Here is a 14,930-nt window from a genome sequence, read left to right as displayed (position 1 = left end):
ACTAAGTGATCTTAGGATGGGAAAAAATGTCTCTTTCTCATATTTTTTTGCTCTGCTGCTCCAAAATTTGATTTGAGGCATGATTTTAAAGTTATTTGGAGGGGAATGTTGAGAAAATTCAGCTAGGTTAAGGTCTGTACTCTGCCATGTTGGCTCTCAAAAGGGAGTTTTAGAAGTTCATTTTCAGTTCTCAAAGTCATCAGTGATAATTATTATCAATGGTTCTCTTCAGTAGTTAAAACCTCAATTGGATTAGGATGTTCTTTCCTCACTTAAGCACACAGTTGTTACTACTTCCAACAAAGTGAGATCTTGGCCATTCTGGGTTAGACAAAGGCTGATGTAATGGTTCATAATCTTAGACCACAGTACTTTTCGAAATGGAAATGAACACTTCTAAAAAATCTATTTGCCATGGAAAGGAATGGATATATCTATATTTATCAATTATCTTTATCTATCTATCCATCTATCTCTCTATTATTTATTGTTCAGTAATTTTCAGTCATGTCTGACTCTTTTTGACCCCATTTGGGGTTTTCTTGGCAAAGATACTGGAGTGATTTACCATTTACTTGTCCAGTTCATTTTACTGATGAGAGAACTGAGGCAAACAGGGTTAAGTGAGTTAACCAGAGTCACACAACTAGTAAGGGTCTGAGGCCTGATTTGAACTCAGGCCCTCTTGACTCCAGGCCTGACATTCTATCCAATGTACCACCTAGCTGCTCAAACACACACATACACACACACGTTTAGACACACATGCATACATACACGTATAGATAGATATAGTTCCACATAGATATCTATCTATATCTGTCACCATTTATAGATACAGTTATAACAGTATACTAGTTAAACGTCAGAAAAACAAAATGACTTTCCTGAACAAACAAATTTTATCTGGTCTGCATGTGGTTCACATGCAGACACACAACCCTTTTCTTTGTCCCTTCCATAAAGGTGGCATCTAAAATAGAAGCAGTTAGTCCAATTGAAACTTCACAGACTCTTGAAACTAAAAGAATGTGACCAAGAAAGAACATGTCTACAGTAAGCTGAACAAACATGGCATTGACATCATGGAGGCAGTAAGCTCATGGGTTAAAAAGAAAAGTCACACACATAGACATATACACATAGACATAGGAATTTTGTGGCACATGGGCACATTTCCAAAATATTAAATCCTGAAGTTGGGGTTCCCCTTGAAGTGACTTAACAATCCCTGGGGATTTCAAGGAATATTATCATAACTCAAAAGGAGCCATTGAATGTCATTTATACCTTGTTCTGATTGCAGCAGATGTCTACATCTGGATCACCTGCTGCCATCCCATCAGACCCAAGCATTTGGTGTGGCTTCAGTTTATAACTGGCACAGCTTGTGGTGGCTTTAACTCCGAGGTAATTGGACCTTTGAAAATGAAGGTTCTTTTTGTTGATTAAAACATTCTGTAATTTTCTTATTGCCTAATAAACTTCACTGTCTCTCTCTCTTTTTGGGAGGTGGGGTGAGGGGGGAAATGCAGAATCTTTTTCAGCCCCTCTTAGTTGGTCAGTCTTCTGCCTGAAAATATTATAGTCTGTCTAAAATCTTTGTTAATCCTGCCAGTCCTACCTTGTTTAAAACAAAACAAAACCTTGAGAAGGAGTTGTTAGAGTTGGGTATCTTTGTTTTCTGATATTTTAGGAGTGAAGTTATACATTCCACACTGTGGAGGTTAAGGGTGTAGCACCCCCGTAAAATTTTTTTGGCCCTCCCTTAATACCAAAAAAAGATGTTTGAATTATTATGGTATTTAAAGATGAATATGTTGATGTTATACAATACATACATATATTTTATGCATTTCTGAGTTTGTGAACATTTTCTATATCATCTGCCAGCCTTTTTATGTCATCTTTGTCTTCCGTGAAACTCCCTCCAAATCCCCATTCAGTTTCTTATGCTGACCTGCCATGGGGAAAGTCACAATGTGGACTGGATAACTGTAGTGTAAGGAGAAAGAAAGTTCTGATTTTGATTCAGCTTTGCCTACCTTTCTTTCCTATGTGGATTTTCTACTCTATTCCCTGAGAATACCAAAGGAAATTCAATATTTCCATTGGTGACTTTTAAGCCAAGTTCTTCCCTGCCCTATGCAGGTCCCTTGTTTTTAATCATTAAATTGCTGGTATTCAGTGACACTGCACATCTGTTTCTAGTCTACCAAGATCAATGGTGATGGGTGTGATTGAATACTGCATTAGGTGAAGCACTGAGATTACAAAGAACTGTTACATATGTCCTTTGTTTCCACCCACTTCTGCATGACAGAGCTAGCATCTGGTAAGAGTAGTTTTGAAGGAATGTTTGGCTGGGCTGACCTAGGGAAGCATTGGTTTGGAGAGGCCCATCAACTGAGAAAATGGTTTATCTTAGGAATGACTGACCCACAAAGGTTGGCTTCTTGCCTGAGCAAAACAAGTTGATAGCAGAGATCTAATGCTTCTCTGGCCCCTTGATGCTACTATGAATTCCTGCTTATTGTATTATACCTGTGAAGCCCGAGTTAGCTCTTCCATTATCTCATCTTGCCCTCTTTCACCTCCATGAACTCATCATATGTGTCATATGTTCTAGAGCTGGAAGGACACTCAGATGCCATCTAGTCCAAGCACCTCATTTTGCACATGCCCATGAGGCTCCATGACTTTCCCAAGAGCACAGAGGCAGTAAGCATCATACTTCGATCTCATTTTATTATTATAGAATTGCTTCAGTCATGCCTGATTCTCTGTGAGACCAATTTGGTATTTTATTGGCAAGTATATTGAAGTGGTTTGCCATTTCCTTCTCCAGCTCATTTTACACATGAGGAAGCTGAGGCAAACAGGGTTAAATGACTTGCCTAGGGTCACATAGTAAGTGTCTGAGGTTGAATTTGAACTCAGGTCCTCCTGATTCCAGGGCTAGTGCTCTATCCATCGTGCCACCTAGCTGCCCAAGAATCACAGACAGCATTTTAACCTGGCTACTCTTGCTCTAGAACCAGTGTTCTTTCCAATATACCATCTTAAATTTTTCTCTTCCTTTAAGATGCAACTCAAGTGGAACCTTCTTCATGCAGTGTTCACTGATCCTGACCTTCTCTCATCTTAAAGTGACTTCTTCCTCTTCAGATTTCCCTAGATAACTTTATCTGGATATTTATAACTTTGTCTTTGTTTCTAATACATCCTTCCATGTAGCATGCTTATTCATGTTCATATCTTATCTTCCCCTTCCCCAAGTAGATAGTAAAGGGTGAAGGCAGGAACTAAGTCAGAAAGACCTGAGTTCAAATATGGCCTCAGACACTTACTAGTTGTGTGACCTCCGACAGGTTGCTTAAATACTACTTGCCCTAATTCCCTCAAAATGTTAAATAGGGGAAATAATAACACCTCCCTCACAGAGTTGTTGTGAATACTGAATAAGATGGTAAAAGCCCTTAGCACAATGCCTGGTAAATAATAGGCGCTTAATAAAGTCTTATTTCCTTTTCCCTCTTTGTATCTCTGCTGACTACTAACACAGATACTTGCAAATAAGTAGGCACCTAATAAATATTTGTTGAGTTGGATTGAATTTTGTTGTTTCAATAGTAATTTGTTATTGCCTTCATAGCACAGTCTTTCTAACTTGGATCCTGATAGTCTGAAAGAACTGATTTTGGTTTAAAAAGTGACTAACTTACTTCCAGCAAGTAGTTTAAAGAATAAGAGAATCAGGCACAGGGCATATTAATATTAAACCCCATGGAGATGCAATTTTTAGTTTGAAGGATAAACATATGTTGGGACTTGCTAGAGTCAAAGTCCTCGGAGCAAGGTTAAGTTGCTATTTAATACATTGGGCGTATATGTTTAGAAGTCTGGTAAATTACTATCGCCAAGAGGATCATAACTTTTTCTTTTCCTGATTCAGGGTGTGTAAATGTGCAGGGCAAGTGTTTCATTTCTGTAGACATTTGCATTTAATTTACTTCTGACTTTTAATGTGAAAAGAAAAGAAAAAAATTAAGAAGGTAAGGAAATCAGGCTTTAGAACAAATGTCTTGCTATTAGAAGGCTGTGATAAAGTACTCTGGTACATTCAGTGTATGCTTTGACAGATACATCCACGATTTTGTCAGAGTTGGTGTACTACTACAGGCTGGGTATTGTACTAAATGTTTTTTTTTGCTTATTTTTAAATTTTATTTTTAATTTATGGAATAAAATGAGTATTTTCATAACAGTACAATAAAAAAGATGATTGTACATGAAACTGCAAATCTACTATGCACAACTTGACATTCCTTTCAAATATTCAACAAGCTAAGGGCTTTATAAATATTATCTCCTTTGATCTTCATAGCAACTTCGGGCAGTGGGTGGTATTATTATTCCCATTTTGACATTTAAGAAACTGAGGCAGATAGAGGTTAAGTAACTTGTCCAGTATGTCACACCTAGTAAGTGTCTAGGAGGTTTTGAACTCAGACCTTCCTGACTCCTGGCCCAGCACTCCTATCCACTATACTGCCTAATGGCTGTGGAAAGCACATTGGCTTAAGAGTTTGAGGACCTAGGTTTAAATCTCGTATCTTATATTTACTGCCTTGTTGACCTTGGATAAATGACTTAATCTCTATGGGCTCCATTTTTCTCCTCTATAAAATAAGGTAATTGTACAAGATGGCTCTGAAATTTATTTCAGCTGTAGATCTGATATTTCTATGCCTTAATAATGGGAATTACTGTGGTCAAAAAAGTTATCACCTAGTGTCTAATGTTCTAGTGTTGTATCTCTTCAAAATTAAGTAGGCTTGTCCTCAGATGATGGACATATAGCCATTGTCAGACCTATGCTTAAAATGTTTCCAGTTTGGTAGGTAGGTCTTGCCAGAATACATATTATACTAGTATATAGCATTTGAGAGAGAAGATATTTAGGGAGAGAGCAATTAAGCATTTATTAAATTCTCACTGTGGACCAGATACTGTGCTAAATTCTGGCTATACAAATACAAGCTAGCAAGATGCTAGCTTCCCCTCAAAAGTTTACATTCTAATGAGGGAAAACAACACATAAAGGTGGGTTGGAAAGGGTACTCATGTAGAGATGATTGGGAAGTAATATAGAGGCCAATTTCAGGGAAGATTTTTTTTAATGCTCAATCTGTCTGACCCAGGAATCACAGTGGTAGAGTCCAAGGTTTAAGTGAGGAAGGAGATAAGAAACAGGGTTTTTTCATGAAAGGTTGTGATGGTAAATGTTTAATAACCAGCTCTCTGAAAAAAACAAAAACTAAAAATAAAGTACCTGCAACACACTTTTAAATTTAACCTGCTTTAATTAACATCTTCTGCACCACTTTCTTAAGTCTAGACAATCAATAACATTATAAATCAACCCTGATTTGGTATGAGATGCCTGCAGCATATCCCTGCCTTCATGTCATGATGGATAAAAATAGATTTAGTGGATAATATGAAAGCACAACATATGGTTTTGAAATAGTTCAAAAGGTCTAATGCTTTTTTACATCTTAACATTTTAAGTCAATAGATTTATTTTCTCTATTTCGGGGTTCAGTTGATCATTTCCAGAGTCTGTAACTAGAGTGAAGACACAAGGACATAGGCACAGGCTGCTGAGCATGTCTAACTTCTAGGAGATGCGCTTTCTGTCCAATAGCAGTACTCTGCTATGAGGAGATCCTATGTCTCACAGCACTCACCCACCCTGTGTCTTGAAACACAATTGTTTCTGATCACTTATCCACTCCCTGGAAATGACCCTTCCAGAGTCCTATCACAATGCTGTTTCAGATTCACCTTCCCCTCTGTTTAGCACTTCCCCTCCCCTCCCCTCCCTCTTCCTAAAGGTTGGATCCCTTTAACTGCCATAATGGCTTAGGGCTTAAGGGTGTGGTCTTTTGACTGAGTTCAAGTTTTACAAACGAAATCCTTTTATTAAGGGGATTTGTTCTGTGAAGTTTGGATTCAGTCAAAGGGCCACATGTGGCCTCGAGGCCAAAGGTTCTGCATTCCTGGCTTAGACCAACTCTTTGGGGGATAAACTACCCTCTCTCCCACCCTGACAGTATCTAGTTAGGGAGTATTGTCTCCCTAATCTCTCTCTTCTCCCTCCCTCTACCCCTTCATACTCCCACCCTTCATGTTCAAAGACACACAACTGAATTTGCCCTGTGTGCCAGAATTCCTCTTTGTGGCTTTCATCATTTTCACCTTAACTTCCTGTTACCTTTTGCTTAATAGTGTTTCCAAACCACTAGTGTATAAATGTAATCTTCACTTTGTAGTGGGCCTGAGAACTCACTTTATTTCTTCTTTTTTCTTAATCTTTCTCTGATTTCTTTTTTCAGAAGTTTTTTTTTTTCCCTTTTGTCTTTGGGCTTGCCACTTTGACACTTTTGGATGTCAATGGGAAGGGAATCAGGCAGGAAAAACAGCAACAATGGAGCATCGTGATGACATGAGTGATTTACAGGACCCTTTTGGGAAACTTTGGAAACTCTTGCAAATTTGAGCTTTGATTCCATAAGGAGGATTTTCAGATATTAGGGTCAGCTCTCCGTGATGGACCTGGCAATCACCCAGAGAAAGGAAATCACAGAACTGGAGGAATCTTCTCCAGTTTAAAGGAGCAACAGTGGAAACTTGGAATTAGCTCTAAGAGGCAACCCAAAATGTGTGAATTCTCTGTGGGTCTGGTCTGAGCTCCACTAATCCCAGCAGGTGTCACGCAGACACACTGGGAACAAAATAGTTTATAGTGGAGTTGAGGATAAAAACAGTGAGAGATGGGGAGGGAAGTGGGGAGCACATTTTCAAAACAGATTTTTTGTCTTGTTTTGTTTACAGAACCAAACTTTGGGTCTTCAAAGACCTCTCAGAAATCTGTGCTGTTATTTTTCTTTCTCTCCCCCCCCAAAAAAAATGTTAAGGGTTTTTTACAAACATTTCAATGCAACATCATCTGATGTTTTAGCAATTAATGCAAACAATGCTGGGCAGCTGGGTTAAAAATGATTCTACTCTTTAAAAGAAAAAAAAGAAAGAATCCCATTGCAGACAGCACCGAATGTTATGAAAATAAGCTTTTCAATTAGTGTGTGGTCAGCACACCTGCAAAAAAGAGTTATCCAAGTATCAGCTAATGTCAGTGAGAACAATTCTGTGATTCAACTGTCCATTCAAGTCTTCTTCCATTGCCACATTTACACAGATGTTAATCCCAGGGGTGCAAGCACCAAAAGGATGACTCTACTCTAATCCAAAGAGCATGAGAAATATGAGTTGGGATCAGGAAAGCTTTCATTTTTTGTGAGTCTTTCACTTCAATATAATTTTTCCTGATTCCTAAGAATACTGTTTTTCATTGTCCTCCAGATCTCCAAACATAATTTGCTTGTCATTGCAAAGAGAACACACATATTACTTTTTTCCTTAGGATAAATTTTTGCAACCCAATGACTGTGCATCAGAAGAGTTTGTACATAATGTGGAGCTTTATCAGCTGTACTGCAATGAGGTATGAACTGATCAGGACACAAGGGGTAAGACTTGCATCAGGGTCAGGTGCTTTCTCCTGTCTTCATTGTGGTGTTTAACAAAATAGAGAATCATAGGATTTAGTGGGAAGTCATCTAGTCTGATATACAGCAGTATAGGAATCTATCTACAATATTCCTTTGACCCTTACTAACTACTAAAGACTGAGTTATTCTCTGGGCCTTAGTTTCTTCATCTGTAAAATGGGGATAATAATACCTATAATAGCTACACCACAGAGTTATGAGACTCAGATGAGGTAATATTTATAAAAAAGTTTTGCAGATTTTAAAACGTAGTCTAAACATAAATTACAAACAACACTATTGTTATAATTGTTATTATTGCTGAAAAGCCCTCTTGGAAAGAAGAACTTTCTATCTACTGAGCTTGAACATTCTATTTTGGAAAAATTTTAATTATTAGAGAAATTTTTCTTAGTTAAAATGGAAACCTTGTTGTCTGCAACTTCCCCCCATTACTTTTAGTTCTTCATCCTGGTGCCAATCAGAACAAGTCTAATTCATCTTTCACATGGCTGTCCTTAAAATACTTGAAGACAATTTCTAGATGCCCTTTCCCTTCAAGATATTTTCTCCTCTAGTCTAAGTGATTTGTGTTCCTTCAACAAATCCTATAGTGTGGACTCCTGTCCTCTCGCTATATATCATCATGCATTGGTGGAAGTTTTGTCATGGTTGAAATTAAGGTAAACTGAGGCATAAAGTCCAAACATGTTCATTTCATTGGTACCAATAATTTGGAACTTTGTGCCTCAGTTTACCTTAATTTCAATTATAACAGTTTCCACACTGAGAATGGGTAAAATTAGTGGTTCACCATCTACCCACCCTCAAATGGTTTATTAGTGTTGAAATGTTGAAATTAGGATGGTGGCCTTAGGGAAATGAACATATCCTTTAAGAATATATTCCAGCTTGTCAATATCTTTCATAAGAGATAGCACCCAGAATGAACACAATACTCCAATAAAACCTCAATGAGCTGTTATATCCCCACAAATTGGAGTTCTCAACTTATTGAAATTGTTTTCCTATGTTCCATTTTTATTAGGAGGATATAGCTGGTAACAAAACATTAGAAGCTTGGGTTAGATAAGTGGTTCTCGAGTTTATTTTGCTCATTAGGTTGTCAATATTATGGAAGAATTGGCATCAGTCCTTTCAAGAAGAGAAGATATTTTGGTTGAGTTCTTTGTGAATTTAAGGTTTGGCATGTTTTGAGGTTAGAGTGTATGGTCTCTTTGTTTTGTGAACATTATACTTACTACATATACTGAGTAGGTAAAATTTCTATTAGAATTATTCATTAATTTTCTTTTGTCTGTAATAACATAATCCAAAAGTGTCATAGCAAACAGTGAAACTGGTGTAATACTTTGAAATCCTTTGACTAGACGATCCTTTCTAACTAACATTCCATCAAAGGATAAGTAAATTTCTCTCTCTTTTTATTAAGTAAATATTTTATTGATACTCTTGTTTTTGCCTTTTTTTTTGGGAGGGGGGAAAACAGGGCAATTGAGGTTAAGTGACTTGCCTAAGGTCACATAGTTTTGTGCTAAGTGTCTGAGGCCAGATTTGAACTCATGTCCTGACTCCAGGGCCAATGCTCTATTCACTGTGCCTCGTAGCCACCCCTATTGATACTCTTTTAAAAACACATTTTGTCACTTCCCGGTGGCAGCTCTCCCCACTCTCCATAGAACCATCCCTTGTGACAAAGTACAGTTAAGCAAAAACTAATTAACCACTGAATTTGGCTGACAACTTATGCCCCATTCCACACCTATAGTCTACCGCCCCTGTTCTAATAGTGGGGAAAGTTGATTTACTTTGGTCTCACTAGGACAGAAAAAAAATGCTAATACTTTTAGTAAAGATTTTTCAGCTGTGTGAAACTCCAAGTTATTCACATAATTAAATTAAGGAGAATAACCCACTCCCCAAGAATTCATATATTCTTGTCTGCAACCTGTTAATTACAAAAGGAAGCTCAGCAGACATTTTGTAATTAGGAGAGTTAAGTAAAGAAATAGATCACAATGTTCTAATACTGTCTTGGTTTTATAGCCTAATATTATTTTTTACCTGACCATGTTCCCTGGAATCTTGGAGAAAATGATGGATATATTTGGTGTAGGACTAGTCAAATCTGGAATCAGACACTTGCTAGCTGTGTGACCCTAGGTGAATCACTTACCTTCTCTGTGCCTCAGTTTCTTTAACTGTAAAATGGGAATTATATTAGCACTTCCCTTGCAGGTTGGGTATGGTGATCAAATGAGATAAAATTTTTAAGCCCTTGGTACAGTGCCTGTCCCTATATAAGTGTTTATTCTCTTCTCCATCTCCTAGTGGTCTACTTTGGGGTCATAGTAATAATAAGTTTACATTTACAAAGTACTTTAAGGTTTGCAAAGGATTTTACATATAATATCTCATTTGGTCCTCACAATAACACGTAAAGTAGGTGGTATTATTGTCTCCATTTACAAGTGAGGTAACTGAGGCTGAGAAGTTAAATGACTTCCTTCAGGTTACGTAATTAGTGTCTAAGACAGAATTTGAATTTAAATCTTCCTCACTCCAAGTCCAGAACTTTCGTGATCCCTAACTCCTCCCTGGAAATAAGCTGGATGATTTTGGAAAATGCATTAACTTTTTCATATCACCAGAGTAGCAGAGAGTGGCTTATGAAGTAGGAGGTTTATCTTTAATCAATATCTTTAATTTATCGTGGTTATGAGGAAGATGAGGATAAAAAAGGAAAAGAAGGAAGAATAAGAAGAGGAAGAAGATGATGGTTCTAAGGCAAAATAAAAAAATAGCTTTATTTTTGACACTTTGTTTTAAGATCAACATCTAGGTGGTCACTCCTCTAAGGCACCTATCCTTATATTAATGGTGTTTATAGTATTTATAGTACCTTATTGTGAAATTTGAGTTGATATTATACAATACTATACATATATATTATGTATTTCTGAGTTTCTAAACTTTTTCTATGTCATCTACTGGCCTTTGCTTGTTGTCTGCAGCTTCTGAAAAACTCCCCAAATTCCCATTTAATTTCTTATGCCAACCTATGATATAATAAAAACTGAAATGGGGAAAGTCATGATGTGGAAGGAATTTTAAGGAATATTAAGAAATGGACTGAGGTAAAAACAAAAGACATCAAATTTTAGAAGGAAAGGAGATGCCAAGAGTTGAACATAATATTCTGGATGTAGTCTGATTAAATTCTGTTAAAGTCTTCCACTGAGATCCCATTGTGACAAGGAGATGACCCTAGATTTCCAAAGGCTGTGCCAGTAGGATCCATCCTCTAATGGATCGTACCAAGCTATTGAGTATGATGGACTCTATGTTGTCAAAGAACTAAATTCAAAGAGGTTTATCTCCAATTTGCCCAAATGATTTATTTTTATTTATTTATATTTATTTATTTTCTAGTCATTACGAATCTCAAAGACTTTTTTAGAAAGTTTTTTAGAAAGTGATTAAATAAACATTTAATACCTAATAAGTACCTACCTAGCACATACTGGGCATTTAATAAATGCTACTTGATTTACATTTGATTGTAGCACTGTATTCAAATACTTCTCAGTGCATGTCTCCTGGTGAATGACTGAGCTTGGACCAATCTTGTTTTTTTCCTTTTTTAAAAAAAATTTAATCAGTAAAATCTTGCCTTTTCTCCCTCTCATGTACCTCCCTATCTCTGCCAATTCAGAACTAAAGAACAACAAAACCCCTGTTACAAACATGCATAGTCAAGCAAAACATTTTCTAATTGGCCATTTACAAAAATATCATGTGTCTCATTCTCTGTATTATGAGTCCTTCCCCTTTCTTTCTATCAAGAAGTTGATAGTATGTTTCATCATTAGTCTTGTGGAATTGTGAATGATCATCACACTGATCACAGTTCTTAATTCTTTTGAAGATTGGTAATCTTTTCCATATTGTTGTTAGTGTACAAATTGTTTTCCTACTTCTCACTTTGCTTGGCATCAGTTCACAAAAATCTCCTTAGGTTTCTCTGAAACCATCCCATTCATGATTTCTTATAGCACAATAGTAGTCTACCATATTTACATACTTTAACTTATTAAGCTATTCCTCAATTGATGGGCACCTGCTTAGATTCCCATTCTTTGCCACCTCAAAAAGAGCTATAAATATTTTTGTACCATTTTAGAGTTTGTTTTGTTTAGGATTAATCCATCCATTAATTTGCTTTTCCATTAATTCCCCCTTTTCCCTTTCCCTCTTATTTCCCTGTTTAGTGATTGTATATGTATATATATGCACACATATATGTATATATATATATATCTACCCAACTACGTCTCTCTGTGTTCATACTTCCTTCCTTTGAACAGTCCAGATGAGAATGAATTTGGGTTGTCAGCTGATTCCTTCCAACCTCTCATTATTTATATAGACATCTACTTATTTACTCTGATTATAAGACAATTTCCCCTAATCTTCCTTTCCCTTCACCCCTAGGATGTTCCTTTTCCTCTGTCTTTCAAGTCTTAAAATCAAGACATAACAGAACCTTTCTAAGGCTTTCTGTCTAATTAGGTCATCATATCTCTTAAAACACCTCTAGATGTTATATCCCCTCTCTACTCTTTCTGCTTTGGAGGTGTCAACCTCAGCTCCAGGGTGAGGGGGAAAGTGGACTGCCCTTGTATGCTTCCTTTGTCATCAGTCTCCCCTTCTTTGTTAGCTTCTGTATCTTCAGTAAGTGGCCTGTCCTTTGAATATACTAAATAAAAAAATCTAATGGTTATTAGCATTGACTGGCTCATATAAATAATTCTTCAAGGTCCCCATTTGGTACCAACTACAAACCCCAATAGTACTTCTTAAGATGGTGAAGTCATTTCCTCTTTCAAACTACTTCTAGTAACTATGGCATCAGAGTATCTGTTGGCAAATCAGGTTTTTCTAATCTGCCTTCTCCAAGCAGGAAACATTCTTAATGATAAAGTATAAGGAAACACAACTTGGAAACCTTCACAAATCACTTGTTGGCTTTAAAAATGACTTCCTTTTTCCATAGAATTTTGTTTAAATTGAACTTCCACTATCAACTTAAAAACATTCCAGGTCATGCGTATTTTGGTGAAACTTCTGGTCATGACTCAGCTTGTATACATCCTTCTCAGATAGCTCATGGCAGGTTCCTATTGGAAAATGTCATCACCTCTATTAAATAACCACGAAACATGAAAATTCACATTTCAGAGGCAACAATGAGTCCAGAATTTTCTCTGTGGGAAGCCTCAGGTGTTCTAGTTTCTGGAACCCTGATATTCACCGCCTGTCCATCCCCACTATAAAGTGTTGGTAAAATGAAATATTGGGGATTTATTCTTGCAAATTTTGAATATAGAATGAAGAGCTTTCTATAATCACATAACTTTCCTGCCTCCAGGTCTGCTCCTTTCCTCCCTATTTTTCAACACACATCTTTATGAACCCACAATTCTGATAATATAGGAACCTCACTATCACCCTGAACTTTTTGGCCTCCCAGTTTTTGCTCATGCTGATCATCTAGCTTGAAATATCCTCAATTTTATTCTGTCTTACTTCCCCAAGTCCTAAATGTCTTTACAGGTTTCTCCATGAAGACTTTTCTAGCTCTCACTGATTTCTCCCTTCTTAAAGCTATTATTTAATTTTTGGTCAGTATTATAAACTTTAGCATTTAATTGTTCCTAGTTATTTTTTATGATTCTCATCTATTCATTTAAAATCTAAGATCCTAGAGAGTCAGTGGCAATGTGTCTTACTATTTTTTTTCCCTCCTCCGCTCACTAAGAGCATTACTGAACTCCCAGAATGTTCTCACTAAATAACTGCTGAGTGATTCTGTCCTCTTCATCAAAGAATAATTTCTGGGCCAGAGATTCTTAATTTGGAGTCCATAACATCCTAATGGACCCAAGGATAGATGCGGGAGGTCCACAGACTTAGATGGGAAAATGTTTTGATAACTATATTTCAAAATAATTGGTTTCCTTTGTAATCCTATTTATTTTTATTTATGCATTTAAAAACATCATTCTGAGAAGTCCTTAGGCTTTATACCATACTAGCAAAGGAGTGTGTGATGCAAAAAAAGATTAAGAATCTCTGCTCTAGGGGCTGCTAGATGGCACAGAGGATAGAGCATGACCTCCAGAGTTAAGAGGATCTGAGTTCAAATGTGACCAAAGTCATTTGAGATTTACTAGCTGTGTGACCCAAGGCAAGTCACTTAACCCTGATTTCCTCAAAAAAAAAATCTCTACTACTCTAGGCTCACTCTGAACAGTGCCTTCAGCAACAGTCATTATCTAGTATCCTATTATGACCCTAAAGAGTAAGAAATTCAGACTTTTTGAGTGAGAAGAAAGGGCGGGACTGGCAGTGAGTCTGAGGGCTGGAGTCCGGAGGAGTTGGGGGTTAGCTGTGGATCCTTTGGGGACCTCTCAAAATGCCGGCACCATGTCTATTATGTCCTATAACAGAGGGGCCGTCATGGCCACGAAGGAGAAAAACTGTGTGGCCATTGCAGGGGACAGATGCTTCGGCATTCAGGCCCAGAGGGTAACCACTGACTTCCAGAAGATCTTTCCCATGGGCCACCCCTTATATATTGTCCTGGCTGGACTTGCCACCGACATTCAGACCATAGCTCAGTGCCTCAAATTCTGGCTGAATTTATATGAACTGAAGGAAGGACGACAAATCAAACCTTATACCCTTATGAGCATGGTAGCCAACCTTCTCTGTGAGAAACAGTTTGGCCCATGTAACACTGAGCCAGTCATTTCTGGCTTGCACCCTAAGACCTTTGAGCCCTTTATTTGTTCCTTGGACCTCATTGGCTGTCCCATGGTGACTGATGACTTTGTAGTCAGTGGTACCTGTGCATGGAGCAGATGTATGGGATGTGTGAATCCCTCTGGGAACCTGATATGGAACCTGATATGGAACCTGAGCACCTCTTTGAAACCATCTCCCAAGCCATGCTGAATTCTGTGGATTGGGATGCTGTGTCAGGAATGGGGGTGATTGTCCATATCATTGAGAAAGACAAGATCACCACCCAGACACCAAAGGCATGGATGGACTAAAGTTTCCTACAGTTTTTCCTCTCCCAGAGCCCACTAATATTTTCTTAAAAAAATAAAGTAATAAGATAAAAGAAAAGAAATTCAGACTTTTGATAATAGTGAGAATGTGTTTGCATACTAATGGTGAAGTCTTTGGAGAAAATTATGAGAGACAGAGACAGAGAGAGAGAGA

At 37.4% G+C, this 14,930-nt stretch overlaps 1 long non-coding RNA gene and 1 pseudogene across 1 annotated transcript in view; both read left to right on the top strand.

The window, feature by feature from the left end:
• The window catches only part of LOC138143822 (uncharacterized), a 557,370-nt gene that overhangs the window by 370,844 nt on the left and 171,596 nt on the right, over window positions 1-14,930 (top strand). The window lies entirely within an intron of this gene.
• On the top strand, window positions 14,127-14,823 carry LOC138143785 (proteasome subunit beta type-3 pseudogene; annotated as a pseudogene).

The sequence above is a fragment of the Petaurus breviceps genome, unplaced genomic scaffold (assembly GCF_028583685.1).
Source record: "Petaurus breviceps papuanus isolate PSGF00001 unplaced genomic scaffold, PetGlider_PUasm1.0 90667, whole genome shotgun sequence".
Classification (NCBI taxonomy): domain Eukaryota; kingdom Metazoa; phylum Chordata; class Mammalia; order Diprotodontia; family Petauridae; genus Petaurus; species Petaurus breviceps.
Note: the sequence above shows the minus strand (reverse complement) of the source record. Positions and strands in the feature narration are given on the sequence as shown.